Source organism: Ambystoma mexicanum, chromosome 11 (assembly GCF_040938575.1).
Source record: "Ambystoma mexicanum isolate Mex_15411 chromosome 11, UKY_AmexF1_1, whole genome shotgun sequence".
NCBI classification, from domain to species: domain Eukaryota; kingdom Metazoa; phylum Chordata; class Amphibia; order Caudata; family Ambystomatidae; genus Ambystoma; species Ambystoma mexicanum.
Window position 1 is genome coordinate 1,006,281,392 of NC_090934.1, and position 23,723 is coordinate 1,006,305,114.

Genomic DNA, 23,723 nt, shown 5'->3' on the forward strand with positions numbered 1-23,723 from the left:
CATTGAAGGAGCTACAGTCTTTGGCGGGGAAAACGAATTTCGACAGTAGGGTTATTCCAGCAGGCAGGGTATTTGCCAGGAGTACTGTATTAAAAACAGTGGGGCTGCAACATGCATCTCAACACGTTCGGCTAGGCTCAGAGGTAAAAGAGGACCTGGAAATGGGGGACATGTTCCTGGACAGATTTAATGGGGTACTTCTCTGGAGGGAACAGTGCAAGTAGCAACAGTATGAGGCTCTATACGGATGCATCAGGCTTATAGGGGTGTGGGGCAGTCCTGGGAAAGTATTGGTGTGCACACGCATGGCCACCTCTATGGCACGAGGAGGGCGCGACACGAGACATCACGCTGCTGGAGTAGTTTCCCATCGTGGTGGCATTTCGGCTATGGGACACGTCATTGGCCAACAAAGGGGTGATTCTGTGGTCAGACAACCTGGCAGTGGTACAGATCATAAATCAAGGGACATCTAGCAACTTGAGGGTGTTGCGGCTACTCAGGGAGCTGGCAACAAACTTGCTCACTTTGAACACGGATGTAAGAGCAAGACACATAGCAGATGTAAAGAACGTAGCGGCCGACTCTCTCGCTCGTTTACAGTTCACAAGGTTTCAGGAAGACAGACCAGATGTAAACGAGATGATGACCCCATTCAAGAGCCAGTGGTGGGGCATGATTGGGAAAATTTGAGCTCACTGATCAGTACAGCCCTGGCGCCAGGCACAGGGAGGCGATGCAAAGCGTGTTGGGAGAGATCCCAGAGATTCAGGGAAAGCTTTCTGGCAGAGCAACAGGGAGGATCTTATTTTATTTTATTGGTTACTTGTTAAGGAAGGTAAACCGTGAATTACAACAAGATAAATAATTGAATGAAAAGTACAAACAAATAATGAGAATAAAAGGCAGGGGAGACAAACCGACTATGCCTTCTGAGTGTTCAGAACGTGCAAGTGCAGAGGGGGGGAGGGGTGGGGGATAGGTGCTATGGTGCCCATGGCAAAGTGCTCAGGGTAAGTGCTAAGAGGAGAGTAAGTGCAACTACCCGTGGGTAGGGTGAGCCTGAGTAAGTGCAGTAGAAAAGACAGCGGCTGGGATGAGAGATGTGGGTGGTCAGGGCCCCGAGGACACATCCAAGTGCCCTGCACATCATTCACGCTACTGTATGATTAGCATGGAAGAGAGGAAGAGAAGGAAGAGGTAAAGAGAAAGGTCTTGATGCATTTTCAGAACTTAAGGAGGTCCTGCTAAAGACACAGAGGGAGAGGGAGGCTATTCCACAAGAGGGAGCCAGCCGAGGAAAGTGATCGACCACCAGCTCTCTGCTTAGCAAACCGCTTAACATGCAGGGAGTTGGTGTCAGAAGAATGGAGGAGTCGAGAAGGGGAGTATTTGGACAGGAAGCGTTGCCGAGACTGGGAGCTAGTTAAGGCTTTGTAGGGCAGGAGAGATTCGGTCCCTGGGCTTGAGGCCAAGGATAGGTGTTGCTGCCCTATTCTGGATTAGCGGGAGGGGTTGCAGCGTGGATGAAGGAAGGTTACGGAGGAGGCTTTGCAGTAGTCTATTCTGGAGAGAACCTGAGCACGAGTAACATTGAGTCTCTGGGGGAAGGTGAGGAAGGGTAGAGTTCCTTTGAGAAGGAAGAGCTGAAAGTGGGACTTCTTGACAATGTCCTGAATATGAGGGATGAAGGAAAGGGAAGAGTTGAAGATGACTGCAACATTCCTGGCTTCAGAGGAGGGAGCAGGGGGTCCCATGGAGGAAGGCCAGAGTGCAGGAAAGAGGTAGGGTGCAGGGGACCCAATAGGGAGAATCTTTGTTTTGCTGGCTTTGAGGCAGAGGTCCTTAGCAGTGCACCACAGGCCTGGATGGCAGAGAGACAGTCAGGGATGAAGAAGGGTACAAGGGCGTCAGCGGGAAGTTTGAAAGAAAGGTTGTGTATCGTCAGCGTAGCACTGGAAGTTGGGGGAAAAGGAGGAAATGAGTCGTGCAAGCAGAGAAAGGTATATGTTAAAGAGCCTGGGCGAAGGAATGGAGCCCTGGGTGATGCTACAGGTGGAGAAGGAAGTAGGGGAGGAGAATGGGCCTAGAATGGTTTTGGAGGAACGGTCAGTTAGGAAGGAAGTAAGCCAGTTCAGTGCCCGCTCCAAGATGCCAAGGGTGTCATGGAGCATTTTTATGAGGATGGAAATGGTTCACTGTGCCAAATGAAGAGGAGAGATCAAGAAGGATGAGGACAGCAGGGGGGTTTGAGTCAAGAGATGCGAGCAGTTCTTCAAGGGTGTTCAGAAGAGCAGTTTCCGTGCCTCTGGATGCTTGGAATTCAGACTGGTGGTTATGTAGGCCACCAACAAGTTCGGTATGAGAGTTGAGTTGGGAGAGGGCCAGCTTCTCAAGCAGTTTTCCCAGGAAGGGGGTAATATGATATGATATGGCATTTATAACACGCCTATACACAATTGTTTCAAGGCACGACGAGGCAAGGGAGGGGGAACAGAGGGAAGACAGACAACGATCCTATTAGAACAGGTATCAATCAGATCAGGCAATTGCATGGGAAGGGGAAGGAGGAAAGTGAGGAGGGGGAGGGAGGAGGGGACCGTGCAGTACATGGGATAATAAGATAAATAACGAAGTAAAAGTATGGTCAGCATGTGGCAAGTGCAAGGGTAAGTGCAGACAACAGGTGTCAAGTGCTGGTAGTGGGACTGTAGGGATATAGAAAACATTTCCAAAGTGTGGGGGTTGCCAGGAAGGCAGTGCAGGTGTGCGACTGGCGGAGGAGGGGGCCTGGGCCCGAGATCAGAGGGTAGCCAGGTAACCAGGGCAGTTTCAATATCAGCCAGGAAGTCAGCAGGGGAGAGGAGGAGAAAAAGCAGAAGCAAAGAGAAAGGTTTTGAGGTGCTTCCGGAACCAGAGATGATTCTCCTCAAGTTTCAGGGAGGCAGGGAGGCTGTTCCAGAGGGAGGCCCCAGCCGGATAAAGAGATCTACCACCAACTCGTTGCTTGGAGAAGCGTCTGACCCTGAGGGAGTTGGTGGCGGATGAGCGAAGAGCTCGAGAAGGAAGATATTTAGGAAGAGAGAGTTGAAGGTATTGAGGCCCCAGGCACCAGAAGGCCTTCTGGACAATGCAGAGGGTTTTGAACTTCATCCTCGCAGTCACTTGGAGCCAATGCAGAGATTTCAGTCCTGGAGAGATACGATCCCTGGACTTGAGGCCAAGGACAAGTCTCGCAATCCTGTTCTGGATGTGTTGCAGAGGACGGAGTGTAGAAGCAGGCAGATTTAGAAAGAGGACATTGCAATAGTCCAGCCTAGAGAGAACCAGAGCTCTGGAGACAGTGAGCTTCTGGGGGAAGGAGAGGAAAGGAAGAATACCTCTAAGGAGGTGCAGCTGGTAATGAGACTTCTTGGAGACGTCAGAGATGTGAGGAGAGAAGGAGAGTGTGGAGTCGAAGATGACCCTGAGGTTTTTGGCCTCACAGGTGGGAATGGGAAGAGGGCCAAGAGAGGCCGGCCAGAGAGTGACAGGAAAGGAGGACGCAGGTGTGCCGATGAGGAGAATCTCAGACTTACTGGCATTAAGGAAGTGATCATTGGTGGTACAGCACTCCTGGATGGCGGACAGACAGTTAGAGATGAGAGAGGGAGAAGAGGTGGCTGAGGGTAGCCTGAAAATTAGCTGAGTGTCATCCGCATAGCACTGGAAGTTGGGGCACAGCGCAGCAATGCAGTGGGCAAGAAGTGCCAGGTATTGGTTGAACAACCAGGGAGAGAGGTTAGACCCCTGGGGAACACTAGAGATAGAGGAGAGGAAAGACCCAAGTTGAACCTGGGAGGGTCGATCAGAGAGGAAAGAAGTCAGCCACGCCAGGTCCCGACCGGTGATCCCCAGGTTCTCACGGAGGTGGTTGAGCAGGATGGCATGGTTGACTGTGTCAAAGGCAGAAGAGAGATCAAGTAAGATGAGGACACAGGGGGTGTTGGAATCAAGGTTGGAGAGCAGGTCTTCACGGATGTGTATGGATGATGGAAATGGGGCAGTAGTTGGCTGGGCAGGAAGGGTCTGACAACATTTTTTAAGGAGGGGTGCAGAAGGGAGTGCTTGAGGGAAGACGGAAAAGAACCAGTAGCAAAGGAGTTATTGCAGAGATCAGCAAGTGCAGGGTCAAGAGAGGCAATATTTTCTTTGATGGTTCTGGAGGAGCAAGGGGGAACCTGTTTGGAGGAGACCTTCATGGAGTTGACAACTCTGGTGACTTCTTCAGAGGAGACAGGAGTCAAGGAGGGGAAGAAGAAGGGTGAGTGGTAGAGGGGGGTCGGATGGGTTGGGAGAGTGTTACGCTCACCCGGATTCCACAGGGGCGTCGAACGAAGCTGGACTGCTGCTGCCTCCACCAGTGTGACTCGTAGCGAAGTGATGATCGATTGCACTTGCTCACTCAGTTTCGTCTGCCTGGCCCGCAAGAATATTTTCCTAAAAGCAGTAAAGGGGATTAGCCACCCGTGGTAGAGTGGTTACACTAACACTATTTTCCCTGAAAACTTCCAGTATTCCCCTTCATAAAGTCTCACCTTATTGTTTGGAAGGATGAACTCTCCATCCTGCATGGAGTGCAGGGGTGCGTAGAAGTTCAGTTACTTCACTGATCCGAAGGTATTTGGCAGAGTTCCAGACAACAATGACTCCGAGGTAAGTAGTGTGTAAACCGAATGTATAGTTCTTTTAGAGTTCAAATGTCTGTTAATTCACTCTTGCTCCCTTCATACCTTTTCCCTTGCAGCGTGATCCAAGGAGTGAGTGCACCTCGATGGATGAAGGTAGCGCTTAGGTAAGAGTCAGTTTGTACCAAGCACTGATTAGCAAGTAATATTGTTCCAAATGTAATTAACCAATAGTTCTCGATCTTCTTTGCAGGTGCGGCGCCTTGCCGAAAATGTCTAACGTAGGATGGTGACCAGCGCTGCCTCGAGCGGTAAAATTCCGACTAAGTATCTTGCGGTAAGTAAAAGAATGTCTTTGGCGAAACCCCGCTCACCTTTTGTTTGTTCTTGATTTTCAGATGCTGATGTTTCGGACGGCGATTCAACAGGTGTTGCGCCGGGTCGTGGAGATGCTCCGAAGACAGGTGAGTATGGCGCGGCGCTGCAGCTGGCAATGCGACGCGGTTTATTTGAATTTCTTTTTCCTTTATCCACAAGTGCGGCTGCTCCAGGAAAAGATGATGACCAAATGGAAATCTCCTTGTTCTAACCTTCTCTTCTTCTTTCCTTTTTTCTAGGATCGGCTCCGGACACAAGACGGGTGTGGCTGTAGACTGGATGCTGGACTGCAGACACGGTGAGCGTTACGCTGCTAAGATGCAGAATAACGCGAAGCGTGTGCTGCTCTTTGGGCGTGGTTTAAATAGCATCAAAAAAGTAGTTCCCAGGTAAGAAGTTCCAGTACCACACCCAAGCAGCAAAATAGTTCCTAAAGGAAAGTAGTCCCTTCATGGCCTGTACATGAGTTCTTTGCAGGATGACCTGCATAGTTTAAAGTTGGCAATATGAGCCTGCGCCTATGGCGCCAGGACTGAACCCATATAGCCCCTAGGCAGGGTTTTGGGAATTCCTGTGTCTTCTTGGGTGCCTGTTCCCTGGACAGATGGACCTGTTCCGGATGTCTGGGGGCAGGCATCGTGACAGAGAGTGCGTGACAAGGCTGTTCAGTATGTCCGGGGTTTTGGAAGTGAAGTGAGAGGCGAGTGCATTGCAGATGACCTGAGAAGGAGTAGGGGCAGCAGATGTTGCGGATGGGTTGGCAAGTTCCCTGCAGATTTTGAAGAGTTCAGCTGGGCTGTTGGATGCATTGGATACTTGTGTCTGAACATCTGTGATGGGTGTGCAAGGGGGGGATGAAGGTGGAAGAGAAGGCGGCAGCTGACACTCGTTTCATCTGACAGATGTTCGAGAATGAGGTTGGCAGAGCTTTAGGAGGAGTTGTCAGAGGGCCATAGGGACCCAAGTGTGAGGTGAGAAAAGAGTGGTCAGACCATGAGAGAGGGGTGACCAGGGGAGTAGAAAGAGTAAGGTTGGAGTGGGTGATGGGGCCTAGCGTGTGTCCAGCAGAATGGGTAGGGCCAGAGGCAAGAATGGAGAGCAATAGGGAGGAGCAGAGGTCAGTGAAGAGGGTGGTAGCTGTGCAAGGGGAGTCAAGGTGGATGTTGAAGTCACCTAGTAGTAGCAGGTTGGAGGTGGAGAAGAGTAAGGAGGAACAGATGCCTGCCCAATCAGAGAGGAACAGAGAAGAAGTTCCATGGGGCTGGTAGATGGTAGCAATGGTCAAGGTGGAGGAAGGAGAGATGACCAGTTTGCATACTAGGCTCTCAAAGGATGAATAATTTGAGTGGGTGGGATGTTAGAAGGAATCCACTCAAGGAAGATTACGGCAACCCCAACGCCAGCACGGTGAGGTCAAAGCTTTGAGGTGATTCTAAAGCCATCAGGGAGGAGTGAGTCAAAGGAAGTAACTGAGCTGGCATTGAACCAAGTCTCAGTGAGTGCAAGTATGTCCAGGTCAGTGTCTTCAAGGAGAAGGCAGATGTCAGTAGAGTTTTTGATGGCTGAACGTGCGTTGAGGGTCGCCAGGTGGAGAAGATCGCTACCTTTGAAGGCTTTTTGTGGTGGAGTGACGGGACGTGGGGCTTCCGTCTGGAGAGATAGAGTAGAGGGAGTAGAAGGGGGAGAGGCAGGGGAAGGAATGTCAAGACTTGATGGTCGTGTAGCCGATGAAACCTCCGTCCCCAAGTACCACTCGAGCAAACAAGAAATTACTGCCCGAGCAGTCCTTGAGGCCACAGGTGGTGATCTTCGTCAGCCGCAACCAGGAATGCCTGAGGATGCCGGAAGGTGTCCCCTATGACCACTGTAAGGTAAACACGAAGTTAGGTCAAAAACACAGAACCCCAGACTTGTATATGAATGTGTAATAAGTCTAGAATAAGGCTTACCCTTAGGAGTTGGTCGGGACTTAATAATGGTGTAAAGATGTTTGTCGGAGGCAGCCGGCAAGGGTGACGACCAGATGACAGGTTGGTAATGCACTTAGTATGAATGAAATCACCACCTTACGTAGAAGCCAGAAAACCTAAGTCAATCAGTTGAAAAGTGCGTAATCCAAGAACATAGTTCATAACAAAAAGGGCAATCCAAATAGCAATCCAGGGACAGAAATGTGGTCGAATCCAGTAGAAAATAGTTCCAAACAACGGTACCGTGAAGGAAGAAGCCAAAATCAGAGTCCAAAATCAATCCGAGGTCAGTGGTAGTAATCTGAGTCCGTAGTCCGTAATGCGCCCAACAGGATCAGCTGTGAAGCGCTGAAGGGTAGTCAGCGCGTCCCTTTTGAACGCTGACTAATGATCACATGACTCTCATCATCCGTCACGTGATTGAACGTGCTGAAGGAGGAGCTCTCAGGGGCCGGCAACGGAGACGTTGTAGAATGCCGGTGGCGCGTCTCCATGGCAACTGCCACCGCCGGAATGGAAACCAACGCTGAGATGGCAAGAACCGGCGTCGTTGACCTTGTCCCATTCCTTGCCGGCAGGCCTGCAGGGGAGAGTGTTTTTTGACATGTATTTTGGTGGAGATAGTGGGAGCTGTATTGTGAGATATGTTCATGGAACGTAGGGGCGTGACAGAGCCCCCCCTCAAAGGCCCACTACCCCGTGGGCTAGAAGGGTTCTCCCGATGGAACCTGGACACCAACAATGGGGCATGTACATCAGACGATGGGACCCAGGACCTCTCCTCAGGACCATAACCCAACCAGTCCACCAAGTATTGTAACCTCCCTCTAACAACCCGGGATCCCAGAATAGCGCTAACTTCATAATCCTCCTGGGAAATCACAGGGACAGGACCAGGAGCGGGAGCAATGTGTGTATCATCAGGACAAGGCTTGAGGAGAGATGTGTGAAAAACAGGGTGTAATTTCCATGAAGCGGGGACGGCGAGTCTATAGACCACCGGGTTCAGGACCTTGGAAACCCTATACGGGCCGACAAAACTGGGCAGCAGTTTACAACAACACGGCATATGAAGATGCTGTGTAGACAATCATACCCGGTCGCCTAGCTTATATGACGGGGCCTCTTTCCTTTTTTTGTTAGCGGCAGTACTCAGACACCCGGGCCTCCTGGAGATGGACAAGGGTTTGAGCATGGACGGATGCGAGATCTCTGACACAGTCATTTGCCGCAGGGGTACTGGTACTCAATACAGGGGCATTGGCAGGATTCGAATCAGAAAAGGGTAAAGTACGTGGATGTTGGCCATAGAGCGAAAAAAACGGAAAAAACCCAGTGGACGAGTGCAGGGCGTTGTTATATGCAAATTCCGCAAAATGAAGAGACTCAAGCTAGGTATTCTGGAATTGCAAAGTTAAACACCTCAAGTACTGTTCCAAGACCTGGTTTACTCTCTCAGTTTGGCCGTCGCTTTCTGGATGGTAAGCTGAAGAAAAACGGGCATCTATACCTAGTAGTTTGGTAAGAGCCAACCAGAAACGTGAGGTGAACTGAGACCCCCTGTCTGACACAATGACACTCGGCACACCGAACTGACAGAAAACAGATTAAAAAAACATACGAGCCAATGAGGGAGCAGTAGGAATGCCTTTACATGGTAAAAAACGGGCCATTTTTGTGTATGAGTCTACTACCACCCAAATCGTGTCATAGCCTTGTATTCGTGGTAGATCAGTTATCAGGTCCATGGATACCGTATGCCATGGTTTCGGGGGTATGGGCAATGGATGTAGCAATCCTAGTGGACGACCCTTCCGAGTCTTGCATTGTGCGCATATAGAGCAGGTGTTAACATATGTATCCACGTCTCGCCGCATCGATGGCCACCAGCACCAGCGTTTCAACAACTCTAGAGTACGTCGCTGACCTGGGTGGCCATTGATAGGAGCATTGTGGGACCACTCTAAGGCCTAGGATCACCTGCAAGGGCAGGTGGAGCGCAGACAATGGTGGCTGGGGAGCTTTGGGCTAGAGTGGACTTGGTTAGAAAATGGGGGCGGCAATGGAGAGATGAAGCAGTCGGCTGCTCGCCGCACCTGGAGCACCAGAAAGAGTGTTTTGCTGTGATGACAAACATGTAGTGTTTAGTGATTTGTGCGATAATAAACCTGCATCCTTTTATACCAACAAAGAAACAATTGTCTCCATCAGTCTTTTGATACATAGGGGGAGGTAAGGGTATCAGAGGGAAAATGCAAGTATGTTGGTATATTCAGTGGAAAAGTGCGCAGGTTAAGGAAGTGACGACGGGGGGACCTCAAGGAGGCACTCAGATAACGTGGCCACGTCCTCCTTTCCCCCCATGATGGAGGGGGGGGGCGGTGAAGGTGTGCGAAATCGGGTTACCATCCTGCGAAAAGAAAGGGGCGGGATGCCAGCGTAAATGGGCAGCAAGCCCGTGAAAGAAGAACAAAGGGTAAGGGGGAAGCCACAGGAAGCGCAAGCAGGTATAAGGCGCTGCACCCGGAAAGCAGCACCATCTTTTTGCTGCGACGGTGCCGGAGGAAAGGAGTGCCTGAACTTTTTTTCACTCCCCCCTCCCTACATTAAGGAAAGATACGGCAAAGAAAGTCAGGAAGACTTCACGGCTGCAGTCGCAGAACGGTGGGGTGGTGTGTCAGCGACCAGTGGCAATGTAGGAACTACAAAGCAGCTTGGGTAAGTGGGAGGCGTGTTTGCTCCTCTCGCGATCAGCGCCCCTCTGAGGCCTAGCGGCAAGGGCGCTGGAGGCATCTAAGAGGGTTTGGCTTCCTCCGGCAAGAACGGCACTCCTCGAGCCCAGGATCACCTGCAAGGGCAGGTGGAGTGCATACAATGATGGTTGGGGAGCTTTGGCCTAGAGTAGACTTTGGCCTACAGTAACAAGTCCGAAAGGGTCTCCAGTTATATTTTCGAAAAAAATAGTTTCTACATACAAAAGGTTTTGAATACAAAGTTTCGAGAAAAAAAATTTCGAATGCAATTCTTTTTAATGTTACAGGTTTTATTTCAGTTTCATATAGAAAAAAAGTTTGTTTTAAAACGAAAACAGGGGGTTTGGGGGCAACCCCCCCCATTAAAATGCATTCAAAACTTTTTCTTTTTTTCGATGCTTTTGTGTCAAAACGTTTGTATGTAAAAACTTTAACTGTCGAAAAAATCACTATAAACCGTCCTAAAGTGGCAATTTAGATTAGGATCCCTAATCAGGCCGAGTTCAGGCATGGCAGAACAAAGTCATTGGGGGATCAACACTGCAGTAATCAAGGTTGGGGGGCTGATAGGCAGGTTGGTGAGGTAGAAACAGTGGTAAGGTTCAAAGGAGCAGTCTAGTTGGGAGTTGAGTCTGTGGTAGAAGTCTAGATTATGAGCTCTAGTGAGGCCAATTGCAGGCGTGGCAGAGCCCAGTCAGTGGGGATCTTCACGTCGGTAGTCTCAGTTGTGAAAATTATTCTGGCAGCACAGCAAGGTGTTGGAATACTTGTAATGGGCAAGGCGAGACAAGGTGTAGCAGTTCCCACTGGGAGAGCTAGTCATGCAACAGAAGTGTGTCAAAAGATAAGCAGCAATCCAACGTTGGCATCCCGGTCAGGCAAAAGCGAGTCTGGCGCCACACAAACAGTGGCAGACATGCCAACCCTCCCAATTTTGAACTGAAAAATATTGCAAAATATTGCTATTTTCTCACGTTCTCCCGCCTAAAATAATTCTAGCCCCAATGTATGCTTATGGGGAAATTAATGTCTCCTGAATTCTCTCGTGAAATCTCCTTCCTATGTGCCTCAGAATGTTGGCATGTATGCAGTGGGGATCTCAAAACAGCAATATAAACTGGGGAGCCCAGCTAGGCATTGTAAGTGTGGTTAGACAATCGAGAACCGGTACAACAATCCCCCAGTTGGAACACCCTGGAAAGCAATACGCTTATGCAGCGCAATAGGGCGCTGGCGAGGGTCAGTGACGACGTCAGTCAATCCCTGGACAGCCTGAAGGAAGAGAAAATACAAGATTGGCAGTACAGAATGGTGGTTGTTGCTTAGTACGCATAGGTTATGCGCATGCGTGAGCCTCGTTCCGGCTCGCGCATGCGGGTTGATAATAAATGCTGACCCAGTACGGCAGTTGCCGCTGGGACCCCATACAGACTAGACGTGCCCTGCGTATCTCTACCTGGTATGCGTGTGTATGTGTGGGGCAGCGTGGGGCATGGCTCAAAGCTAACACTGGCGACGAGGTAGTGCTGCGTGTGTGGATACGACATCTTTCAAAGACGTTTACGAGTCGGAGGAAGTATTCCGACACGCTACGCAGCTATGGACTGGATGCGGAGAGCTGGCGGCCATCTTAAATCCTTTGATCATGACGAATGCGCCCCAAAAGGGTGCTTGTGCGACGTTCGTGTTCGGAAGAAAAGCAATTTTTGGAACCCCCATGGCTGTCATATGTCTGATGGCCATGGCAATGACTTTTTGAAGGTGTCGCAGACACCCCACGCGTGCTGGCTGACCAAACAAGCTGTCACTCAGGCAGAACTGCCATACAGAGCTGCTGGATTCTAGTCATCCTGCCTCAAGACAGAGGAGAAGAAGGTCAGTGGGGACACACTCTTTAGCTTGGAGGCTACCACTGTTGAGGAGGAGCTCACCTACAAAAAGGGACATCATACACCATCTCAACAAGGGAGTGTGGGCACCTGGCAGTTTTGGGACTTGACAGGCTTGAGGCCTCTGGTAACACAGTGAGGTTCTCTGTCAAGACTTGGGGAAGATGGCGGGTTTGGAACCGATGGAAACGTTGTCCGCCATTGATGTTTCCATCACGTTCCTTGCAGCATCATGTGCAGGTCTAGTTTTCTTGTTGCTGGGCATCCGACGCCGGTTGTTTTCTTCCCCTACTTCCGGGACTCGGACGCGTTGCAACGTCCTTTGGTTCTGCCGCTTGCTGTTGCCTGCGCTCCTTGCTCTAGCTTGAACTTCACTTCTGCCCGCCCTCCTTCCCTTCCTTGTTGTTTCCTCTCTCTCCGTTTTTCCTCCCATCCTCCTTGCTACCCTCGTTCCCGTTTCTCGTTCCTTCCGTCTTCCGTTTCTTTTCTCTAGTTCCTTCTTAGTATTCATTCTTTCCCGTTCTCCTGCCTTCTGCCCTTCTGCATTTTTGTTCCTGACTTCCGTGTACCGACTCCTGGCCTGCCTTTGGATTGCTCTGCCTTACCCATTGTCTTTGTTACCTTCTCTTGTGTACCAGACCTGCGCCTGCCCCCGGATTGCTTCTTCCTGATCCTTCAGTACTGTGTTCTCAAGTTGCCACACTTTGCAGCCATCTACAGTTTCAGCGGTATACTCACGTTGGGCTACCTTTCTCCAGTTTCATCGCCCGGTGTCAGTCTTTGTCCACCAGACTCCTCACGTGGATTATACATCGGAGTCAACCCGAAACCCAGCAACAACATTGAATTCTGTGGTGACTCCATTGGGGTTTTTGTGCCTCTGGCTTTTTCCCCGCATTTGGCTACCGCAGAGGATTGCCCACAGCCCACCTATAAGGTGACACTGTGGCGTACTTCCACGGCCGCCACTATCTACATAACAAAAGGAGAGACCCGGACCAAAAGGAAGAAAGAAGCCGGCACTCAGGTGGAAAAGTAGAGGTGACGAGGAAGGGGAGGTGGGAGAGACGGAGTCCTCAGTGGAAGAAGAGGATATTACTGACCAGCCTGACAGTTTGCAACGCCAACAACCCGACATGGCTACTCCACAGCAAGTCCAGGAACTAGTGGCAGCTGTCCAGAACTTGAATCTGGAAGTCCAAAATCTCAAGCGTGCCAATGCCACGCTACAACAACGGATGACTGAAAGGGAACAGCCTTCAACAGATCTACCTCCGCTTCCGTTGGTCTCAGGAAAATGTTATGGCACGCCTAAGAAGGTGAAAGATTTCTTAGACGCTTGTAACTTACATTTTTCATTCCGAGCTCAAACTTATTCTTCTGCTCATGCCAAAGTAGGGTTTATGATCACACACATGACCGGAAACGCCCTGGCATGGGCCACCCCATTGGTCAACCAGACTGATCCGGTACTACAGGACTATAGTGCCTTCAAGACTCTTATCCAACAGACTTTCTTACGTACAGAAAGCACTTACTTAGCATCTGAGGACCTCCTGGACATCAAATAAGGTAATACCGACTTACTGTCGTACATTACTACTTTCAAGCAAATAGCGGCGGAAGCCGGATGGCAGGAACAAGCTCAATATACCATTTTTCAGAGAGGTTTAAGAGAAGATTTAAAAGGATGAGCTGGCACGCATTGCTCGACCTCTCACATTTGCTGAGTTAGTTACTGCCACGCTCTGCATTGACTTTCGTTTATCAGAACGTCGAGCAGAAAGAAATAAAGCCAAAGGTTATGGCCCTTCTCCCTTGGAGACCCTTCCTCCGCTACAACCTTCTACCCAACGCTCATCCCAAGAGGAGCCTATGCAGATCGGAACCACCCGTGCCCCTCTTACGCCTGAAGAACGCAAGAGGCGTTGAGAAGGAAGGCTATGTATGTACTCTGGCTCATCAACTCATTGGGCCTCATTACAAATCACCTGGTATGGAAACAACGGTGGCGGTAAACCCGCCGCCACCGTTGTTTCTATGCCGGGCGATCACAACTCCTGCAGGCGGGAGGTGATGTTCCCGCCAGGTCTGACCTGGCGGGTTTAACACTGCCCGCCTGCAGGCGGACGAGGAAACCCCGGCAGCATTACGAGATGCTGCCGGTGTTTCCATGATCCCCATTCCCATCGAGTCCCAGAGGACTCGATGGGAATGGGGATTAACACCATTCCGCCTCCGTGATTCCCAGAAAACCGGGGTTGTAATGCCCCGGTAATTCCGGGAATCACGGAGGCGGAATGGTAATACGAGTCCGGCGGTAACCAGGCGGTTTTACCGCCGCGGTTACCGCCAGACTCGTAATGAGGCCCATTTACTCTGGGATTGTCCAGATGTGCCACCCAGATGCCCGGGAAACGATCGCCCTCGGTGAGTGTTGGGACTCACTACCGAGGGGCTATTACTAGTCCTTATGCCACCCTTTCGGTCACTTCCTCAGACAGGACGGATTATTCTCGTCTCATGGTAGTGGCGGTGACTTTACTTGTTGGGGACTCTAAAATACAGTCCCAGGCCCTGCTTGACTGTGGAGCCGCTGGAAACTTTATTGATACCCAATGGGCAGAGCAAAGAGGTTTAAACCGCATCGCCAACACAGAAGACCAGAAGGTAGAGGGGGTTGATGGTGAACCCCTGAGCTCAGGCTTTATTACCCATACCACCGAGGAGCTCACTATGTCAATTCAACAACATTCCGAACGCATCACCTTTGACATAATTCGAGCCGCACACTTTCCTATCATCCTTGGCATTGGTTGGCTATGCAAGCATAACCCCACCATCAATTGGTCCAAGAATCTCCTAAGTTTCCATTCATCTTTTTGCAAGACAGATTGCCTTCCTGAACCCAAATTTGGAACTGTTAAGACGGTATGCTGTACTGAGTCTAAGATGGTTCATTGTCTGCCCAACCATCTCAAGGACTACGCTGAGGTGGTTGCAGAAAAGATCCCCTTAGAACTACCACCACACAGACCTGAAGATTGTTGTATCGATCTCAATCCAGGAGCCCTGGTACCTTTCTGCCATATGTTTCCCTTATCGGTACAAGAAAAACAATATCTCCGGGAATACTTGGACAACAACCTTGCCAACGAATGAATCCGCCCTTCGAAGTCTCCGGCTGGGGCCTCATTATTCTTCATTCCTAAAAGAGGGACTCAAGAACTACATCCATGCATCGATTACAGGGGCTTAAACAAGGTGACCATAAAGGACCGATATCCCATGCCACTGATCACCGAGATTATTCAAGCTGTACAAGGAGCCACCATCTTCACCAAACTAGACTTACGCAATGCTTACCACCTGCTTCGGATTCAGTCCGGTGATGAATGGAAAACCGCCTTTCGCAACCCTTTCGGTCTTTATGAGTACCAAGTGATGCCTTTTGGGTTAGTCAATGCTCCTTCCATATTTCAGCGCTTCATGGACCGTCTTTTTTCTGACCTACTGAGTCACACGACCATAATATATCTTGACGATATCTTGATATTTTCTCGCATCCAAGAAGAACATGACCTACATTTCAAAGAAGTATTCCAGAGGTTACAGGAAAATCATCTTTCCGTAAAACTCAAATGTGTCTTTTCGGCTTCCACCATTTCTTATTTGGGGTTCAAACTTTCCTCTGAAGGTATCGCCATGGATCCCCAGAAGGTCAGTTCCATCCTAGGGTGGCCATCACCCAAGACTGTGAAGGATGTCCAGAGATTACTTGGTTTGGCCAACTTTTACCAGAAATGTATACCTAACCTTTCACAACAGGTATTGCCTATCACTACACTCCTCAAGAAATCTTCTACCCCGTTTTGTTGGTCCCAGGATGCCAAAGTAAGCTTTATTCATCTCAAGGAATCCTTTTGCTCTGCACCCATTCTCCGACAGCCGGATCAGCATCCCCCTTTCATTGTAGAATCTGAACCTTCTGCCGCTGCCGTAGGGGCAGTGTTGCTACAAAAACATCAGGATAAGGAACACCCGGTATCCTACTTCTCGAAAACACTCAACAGCAGTCAAAAGAACTATTCTGTGATAGAACGTGAACTGCTAGCCATGAAATTGGCCTGTCTTGAATGGCGCCATCTTCTACAAGGTGGTGAACACCCCTTCACTATCCGGACCGACCACAAAAATCTTTTACGTCAGTTCGAATGTTATAACACCAGACAAGCGAGATGGGCTCACTTCTTTGTCCAGTTCAACTTTGACATCACCTACATACCAGGCGAACAGAATTTGGTGGCTGATGCCCTTTCCAGACGCAGTGATTACTCCGCAGAAACCGAACAGGCGAAAGAGTTGTTGTTCCCGAAGACCAAGAGGATCGGGGTACTATCCACCTTCCTACAACAAGTAAGGGTGGGGTCCGGTGGACACTTTGAGGTTGAAAGACATCACAAGGATATCGACTATGACATCCAGGATGGTCTGTACTTGGTGAAAGGGAAGTTATACCTGCCTTCACAGTCTCTGAGGAAAACCGCATTATCTTGGTGTCACGACTCAAAGATCGCAGGAAATCGTGGTAGTAAAGGCACTCTCGCCTTTCTGCAAAGACACTTCTACTGGCCAGATATGAGAGAAGAAACCACCCAATATGTGCAATCTTGCCCTACTTGTCTCCGCAACAAAGTCCCCACGCAAAAGCCTTTGGGATTGTTGGAGCCATGTGCCATACCTACAAGCCCCTGGTGCACCATATCGACGGATTTCATTGTCGAGTTACCCAGATCCCAAGGGTGTACCTGCATAATGGTTGTAGTGGATTCTTTTTCTAAGTTGGCTCATTTTTCGCCCCTGCCTGGTATTCCCTCAGCTACTGAAATGGCAGAAGTTTTCCTAAAAGATGTCTTCAAACTTCATGGAATATCAACCAAAATTATCTCAAATTGTGGTAGCCAGTACACCTCCTGCTTCTGGAAGGCCTTCTGCGAGAGATTGGGGATTGAAAGAGCATGGACTTCAGGTTTCCATCCCCAATCCAATGGACAAACCGAACGCCTTAACGGCACTCTTGAACAGTACCTTCGGTGCTTTGTCAATCAGCAATAAGACAATTGGGTCGAACTCCTTCCAACCGCAGAATTCTCTTACAACAACTCCTTCCATTCCACTCTAGGGATGAGTCCCTTTTCTGCACTTACGGGTATCACCCACGTTCTGTTCTACCCCTAGCGGGCCTCATCTCCAACATTCCCTCCATTGATTCCTCTATAACATTTATTCATGAAGCCCACGAGAAAGCCAAACTGAGTCTCCAGGAGGCTCAAGAGCGTAACAAGACCCAGGCCAATAAACACTGTAGAGCCATTCCGGGTTGGGAAGTCGGATCTAAAGTACTACTCTCTACCAAATCTTTAACACGATGGGTACGCCCTTCCAAGTTGTCCCCTAAATTCATTGGTCCTTATAAGATTACCCACAATATAGACCCTGTGGCATTCTGCCTTCAACTCCCCGCAAGTCTACGCCGAGTCCACCTGGTTTTTCACACCTCTCAGTTAAAACCGTTTTTTTGGTCGACAAGTGAGTTCGCGACTCCAGAAATGCCCCTTTGCCCCCGGATTCTTCCAAGGAAGAATACGAGGTGGCTCAGATATGTGACTCCAGGTATCACAGGGGACGTTTGGAATAACTTGTACATTGGAAGGGATACCCTTGGTCAGAGAATTCGTGGGAACCCAGATCCCATTTAAATGCCCCAATACTGTTGCGTAAGTTCCACCGGAATCATCCGGGTAAACCTGGGGGTGTAGGTCTTGGGAGGGGGCATACTGTCATGACTTGGGGAAGATGGCGGGTTTGGAACCGATGGAAACGTTGTCCGCCATTGATGTTTCCATCACGTTCCTTGCAGCATCGTGTGCAGGTCTAGTTTTCTTGTTGCTGTGCGTCCGACGCTGTTTTTTTTTTTTTCTCCACTTCCGGCTCTCGATGCGTTGCAACGTCCTTTGGTTCTGCCGCTTGCTGTTGCCCGCGCTCTTTGCTCTAGCTCGAGCTTCACTTCTGCCTGCCCTCCTTCTCTTCCTTGTTGTTTCCTCTCTCTCTGTTTTTCCTCCCATCCTCCTTGCTACCCTCGTTCCCGTTTCTCATTCTTTCCGTCTTCCGTTTCTTTTCTCTAGTTCTTTCTTAGTATTCATTCTTTCCCGTTCTCCTGCCTTCTGCCCCTCTGCATTTTTGTTCCTGACTTCCGTGTACCGACTCCTGGCCTGCCTTTGGGTTGCTCTGCCTTACCCATTGTCTTCGTTATCCTCTCTTGTGTACCAGACCTGCGCCTGCCCCCGGATTGCTTCTTCCTGATCCTTCAGTACTGTGTTCTGTTCAGTTTCAGTTTCAGTGGTATACTCACATTGGGCTACCTTTCTCCAGTTTCATCGCCCGGTGTCAGTCTTTGTCCACCAGACTCCTCACGTGGATTATACATCGGAGTCAACCCGGAACCCAGCAACAACATTGAATTCTGTGGTGACTTCATTGGGGTTTTTTGTGTCTACTGGCACCTGCGCCAGTACCACACAGGCAACAAGGTACTTTGGCGCCCATGCCAGAGTTGGGCACTTCAGGGCCCCCTTCCAAACTTGGACCAAAATGGCTGATGTGGGTGAAAAAACTCGAAATGTTCTTCAGAGCCACAGGGGAGACGGAGGACGATGCAAAAGTAGCCACACTATTGTACTCAGCAGGAACAGAAGTACACAGAATATTTGACTCTTTAAACCTACAGGCGACCACATATGCTGCTGTCAAACAGGCCCTCCAGAACCATTTCCTCCCCATGGCGAATGTGGATTTCGATAGAGTTGGTATGTGCGCTGAGAAGCAGCTGGGAGAGGAGTCCCTAGACCAATTCTGTGCAAGACTGAGGAACCTGGAATCAATTAATCCAAGGTTGCAGCTCAGGGAAACTGAGGAGACAGGTCCTCAGAGAGCCCGGCCTGACGCTAGCACAGATTCTGGACACTGGGCGGGCGTATGAGCTGGCTGAGAGCAGGGGAGCCAAGATGGACGCTGCGGTGCGCCCAGGTAAGAGTGAGGAAGCTTTCGCTGTTGATTGGCCCACACTGGTGAAGTCACGATGGGGCCAGAAAAGATCTGAGGGCCCTCCGACCTCTTCTAGCCCACAGTACTGCCAATACTGTGGGTATGATCTGCCTCACGTGGGAGTATGCCCAGCGAAGGCGAGAGTATGTGGCAGATGCAGCACACCCAGACATTACGCAAGGGTGTGTAGAGCGACTGTTCGGGATATCATCAGCTGGAACTTCACCCAGAGTCCCGTTACATTACCACCTTCACCACCCATGAAGGATTATACCAATTCAAAAGATTGAGCTTTGGAGTCTCGTCAGAGGCATAGGTGTTCCAAAATGTCATTTGTGGAGTCCTGGCGGAACTAAAAGGGGTAATCAACATGAGCGATGATATCCTGGTCTTTGCGCCCTCGGAAGCCGAGCATTTGAAAAGATTGGAACGAGCACTGGACAGACTAAAAGGTCTAGGCCCGATTCTACATAAGAAGAAGTGCGAGTTCTTCAAAGACCGCATAGAGTTCTTCGGGTTTGTCTTTCACGCCGGAGGCATCTCTCCGGACCCTGAAAAGGTGCCAGACATTCGCGAAGCGGCCCCCCAGAGTCACCATCAGAAATTAGAAGATTTTTGGGCATGGTGAACTACTGCGGGAGGTTCATTCGTGATCTGGCATCTCTATCAGAGCCCTTGCAGGCGCTGACAAAGAACGATGTAGCATGGACATGGACTGCCAAAGAACAGAAGGCATTTACAGACATAAAGAATGTGCCTTCTGGCCATTACGCAAGGGTGTGTAGAGCGGCTGTTCTGGGGACCACTTCGAGGGGACCAGCGAGAGTGAGTCGGGAAAATCCCAGAAAATTTAGGAATGTGGCAGCCATCGAACAAGGGGTGCAGGAATTAGACATTGCGGAGAAAGAGGAGGACGTTTTTTTCATCTCCAACATTGCCACAGGGGCAAATAAAAGAAGACAACCAACATGCACGGTAAACATTGGGGACACACCAACGCCCGTTTTGATTGACACAGGTGCGTCGGTCTGTGTCTTGGCAGCAGATCACTATGAGGCCCCCCTCCAAGGCCCTCCAAAACTTGAACCTTCCAAAGCAAATATATATACACTTTTGGGGGGGGGGAAATCACACTTCTGCCAATCCACTGTGTCTTCATAACACCCGTCACCCATGGACAAAACACAATCAAGGCCAGATTCTTTGTTACCGATGTAAGCCCACATTCCCTATTAAGCTGCGCCGCCTCAGAAGCATTAGACATTGTCCATTTCACCATGTCGGTATATCAAACTGATATTGACCGCCTGCTAAACCCGTACGAAAACCTATTCCATGGAATAGGCAAACTGAAGGGAGATCCGATCAGACTACATATTGATGGGTCAGTAAGGTAGACAGCCCTAAAACATAGGAGAATACCATTTCATCTGAGGGCACAAGTAGAGAAAGAACTTCAATCGTTGATTGATATGGACATCATAGAAAGAGTAGGGTGTCCCCGATTGTAGTGACGCCCAAGCCCAAACAGCCGGGAGCAGTGCGCATCTGCGTTGACATGTGGCTACCAAACGCCGCCATCAACAGGGAAAGACACCTCACACCAACGTTGGACGACATTGTGGGTGAACTGCAAGGGGCCAAAGTGTTTTCCAAGTTAAATCTAAGGTCGGGATATCATCAGCTGGAACTTCACCCAGAGTCCCGTTACATTACCACCTTCACCACCCATGAAGGATTATACCAATTCAAAAGATTGAGCTTTGAAGTCTCATCAGAGGCATAGGTGTTCCAAAATGTCATTCGTGGAGTCCTGGCAGAACTAAAAGGGGTAATGAACATGAGCGATGATATCCTGGTCTTTGCGCCCTCGGAAGCCGAGCATTTGAAAAGATTGGAACGAGCACTGGACAGACTAAAAGGTCTAGGCCTGATTCTACATAAGAAGAAGTGTGAGTTCTTCAAAGACCGCATAGAGTTCTTCGGGTTTGTCTTCCACGCCGGAGGCATCTCTCCGGACCCTGAAAAGGTGCCAGACATTCGCGAAGCGGCCCCCCAGAGTCACCATCAGAAATTAGAAGCTTTTTGGGCATGGTGAACTACTGCGGGAGGTTCATTCGTGATCTGGCATCTCTATCAGAGCCCTTGCAGGCGCTGACAAAGAACGATGTAGCATGGACATGGACTGCCAAAGAACAGAAGGCATTTACAGACATAAAGAATGTGCTGTCTGGCCAAGAAACAATGGCCTATTTTAGCCCAGACAGCGAGTCGGAAATTGTTGTAGACGCCAGCCCGGTGGGACTGGGCGCTGTACTGTTCCAAGCTGACACACAAGGACATATGCGCCCCATAGCGTACGCAAGCAAAGCTCTCACAGAAACAGAGAGAAAACTCTCGGTGGCAGAGGATGGACTCTTGCTACGAGGTCGACAGATTGTCATCCCGCAAGCCCTAGTAACCAGGGTGTTGGAGCTAGCACACAATGGGCACAAAGGTGCGGCTAAAACAAAAGCGCGCCTGAGACCAAAGGTATGGTTCCCCGACCTTGAGAGGTGCGTAGCCAAATTCGTACGCGGCTGTGTACCCTGCCAGGCTGCAAGCCCGGCTGAAAGAGGTCCAACAATAAGGTCCATGGAGAGAAGCGAACAGCCATGGGGAAATGTGCACTCCGACTTTGGGTCCAATGGAAGGGGGATGTACTTCCTGGCCGTGGTAGACCAGTGGTCCAGACACCCAGAAGTTGAATTGGTAGAATCGACAGTGTGTGATCACACAATTTTGGCACTAGAGAGGATCTTTGCCACTCATGGGTTCCCGCTGGAACTGTGCTCGGACAATGGCCCGCCGTTTCAGGGACAGCAGTTTGCCAACTACCTTGAAGAAAGAGGCATCAAGCAGGAGAGTTACCCCGCGAACGGAGAGGCCGAAAGATTCATGCAAACTCTCAATAAAACCTTTAGGATTTCGATGAATGGAGGAGCAGAGCTACACCAGAATCTTTTCGAGTTCCTGAGAGAATATCAGACGACCCCACACCAGTCCACAAGAGTCACACCGGCAGAAGCCTTGTTCAACCGCTGCCCCAGAGGACTAATACCAGAGATGGAGAGAAGAGCACCAGGGGTAATTGATGACGAACGAGTCAGGCAGGAGCGACAGGCCAAGAACGAGAAGGAAAGTGAGCAGAGGATTCTCCAGGAAAAACAGATCGGAGTAGGAGACACTGTGCTGGTGAGGAATAGACATCCGGAAGGGGAATTGTTCCTCAGGTACGAACCGCAGCCTCTCGGGGTGACACATGTAAAGGGAACCATGGTAACTGCGGCGAACGAGCGAGGAACAGTAACGAGAAATGTGTCCTATTTCAAGAAAATAGAAATCAACCAGCCGGAGGGGACTCGCGAGGATGACCGAAGAAGCAGACCCAGAGATCACCCAGCCGACAGCGGCACCGGATGGAGGTGGGAGTGCCCCACAAGAAGCGCCTTTTGCCGTACCCAGAGGGCAGTCGGAGGTACCCGAGCAGAGAAGGGCACCAATGCCCCACAAGGTTCCGAGACTACTTCATGGACCCTGCGTCCTAACAGGCTCAGGACAGTTTGTGTTCACTCATGTTGGGTTGTTGCAACGTTTATGTTTAATTGTTTTCTTGTTTAAAGAAAAGGAGGGATGTTGCGTAGTACGTATATGTTATGCGCATGCGCGAGCCTCGTTCCGGCTTGCGCATGAGGGTTGATAATAAACGCTGGCCCCGGACGGCAGTTGCCGCTGGGACCCAATACAGACTAGACGTGTCCTGCGTATCTCTACCTGGTGTGCGTGTTTATGTGTGGGGCGGCCTGGGGCATGGCTCAAAGCTAATGCAATCCCACACCAGGAAGCACTGTGGGGTGAGAAAATGCAGTAGTGACATCTGTGAAGCCTTATAACACTGGGTTATGAATGGACCAGTAACAGAAGGATGGACCTTTCACGCAGCTTGCTAGGAACAAACATCAGGTGACATCTATCTGCTAGGATAGATTCCCTTGTTCGTTTGCCTGCAGTGATCCCTCCCAACATAATACTTGAGACGCCACAGTCCTCAAACTACTCAGCCTTGCCAGCTTGTCACACCAACCCAGCTGTAGCTCTGTAGTCTCACCCTGTCCATCAACTCCTCACTCGCAGTGTGACCGCTCACGCTACCTTGCTACTGAGTGTGACACTGCCATGCATGCCAATCCTCACGATTTTGGGGATAGGGAGGACTACCGATTTTTTCAACAAAAAAAGTGCTATTTTTTATTTCCTCCCTCCTAGAAAAGTATATACCCTATTAAATCCAGTGGGACAAGTACATTCTCCAGATTTCTGTTTTAAAATCTCTTTCACAGCTGCGGAAAAACGTTGGCATGTATGCACTGCCCACTGTCTGATCTGCATAGTGGCTGGACCCGGATTAAAAACGACACAGTTAGAATTTGGAACCATGTTGGAATCTATTATGAAGCGATCGCGTTGGTAAGCATTTTGAGAACCGGACACGGGCGAGTAATGTGATAAGCTATATGTAAACGTAGCAACACGCAGGCACTACGGCCATTGTAATCAATTTGAGACATTAATATTCATAGGTAGTGGGACTCCGACTCACGCACATTCACGGTCTGCTTTGTCTTCTTCTAATAAAACTGATTCTTCTAATGCCACCCTCAGACCATCTCAATACTTCCGACAACAGAAAGCCGCCATCTAACTGCAGTCGCTTTCAGTTCAACATCCCATACTATGAAAATAGAAGAGGGACATAATGTACCACTTTCAAGAGAGTAGGAGATACACATTGGGTAGCGACTAGTTCCCATCCGAGAAACGGACCATAGGAAGGGCCCGCCCACTCTTCTTCACGTGACCTCTGATGTCATCCGTGTGATTTCCGGAGCAGTGAGCAGGTTTCGGAGTAATTTCATGGTTGAT

At 49.8% G+C, this 23,723-nt stretch overlaps 1 protein-coding gene across 1 annotated transcript in view; it reads right to left on the bottom strand.

The window, feature by feature from the left end:
- SPG11 (SPG11 vesicle trafficking associated, spatacsin) overlaps positions 1-23,518 on the bottom strand; it is a 1,688,331-nt gene extending 1,664,813 nt beyond the window's left edge. The window contains exon 1 of the mRNA XM_069624201.1: positions 23,405-23,518. The gene's annotated coding sequence lies outside the window, so the exon portion shown is untranslated. The remainder of the gene's footprint in view (positions 1-23,404) is intronic.
- Positions 23,519-23,723: the final 205 nt, after the last annotated feature.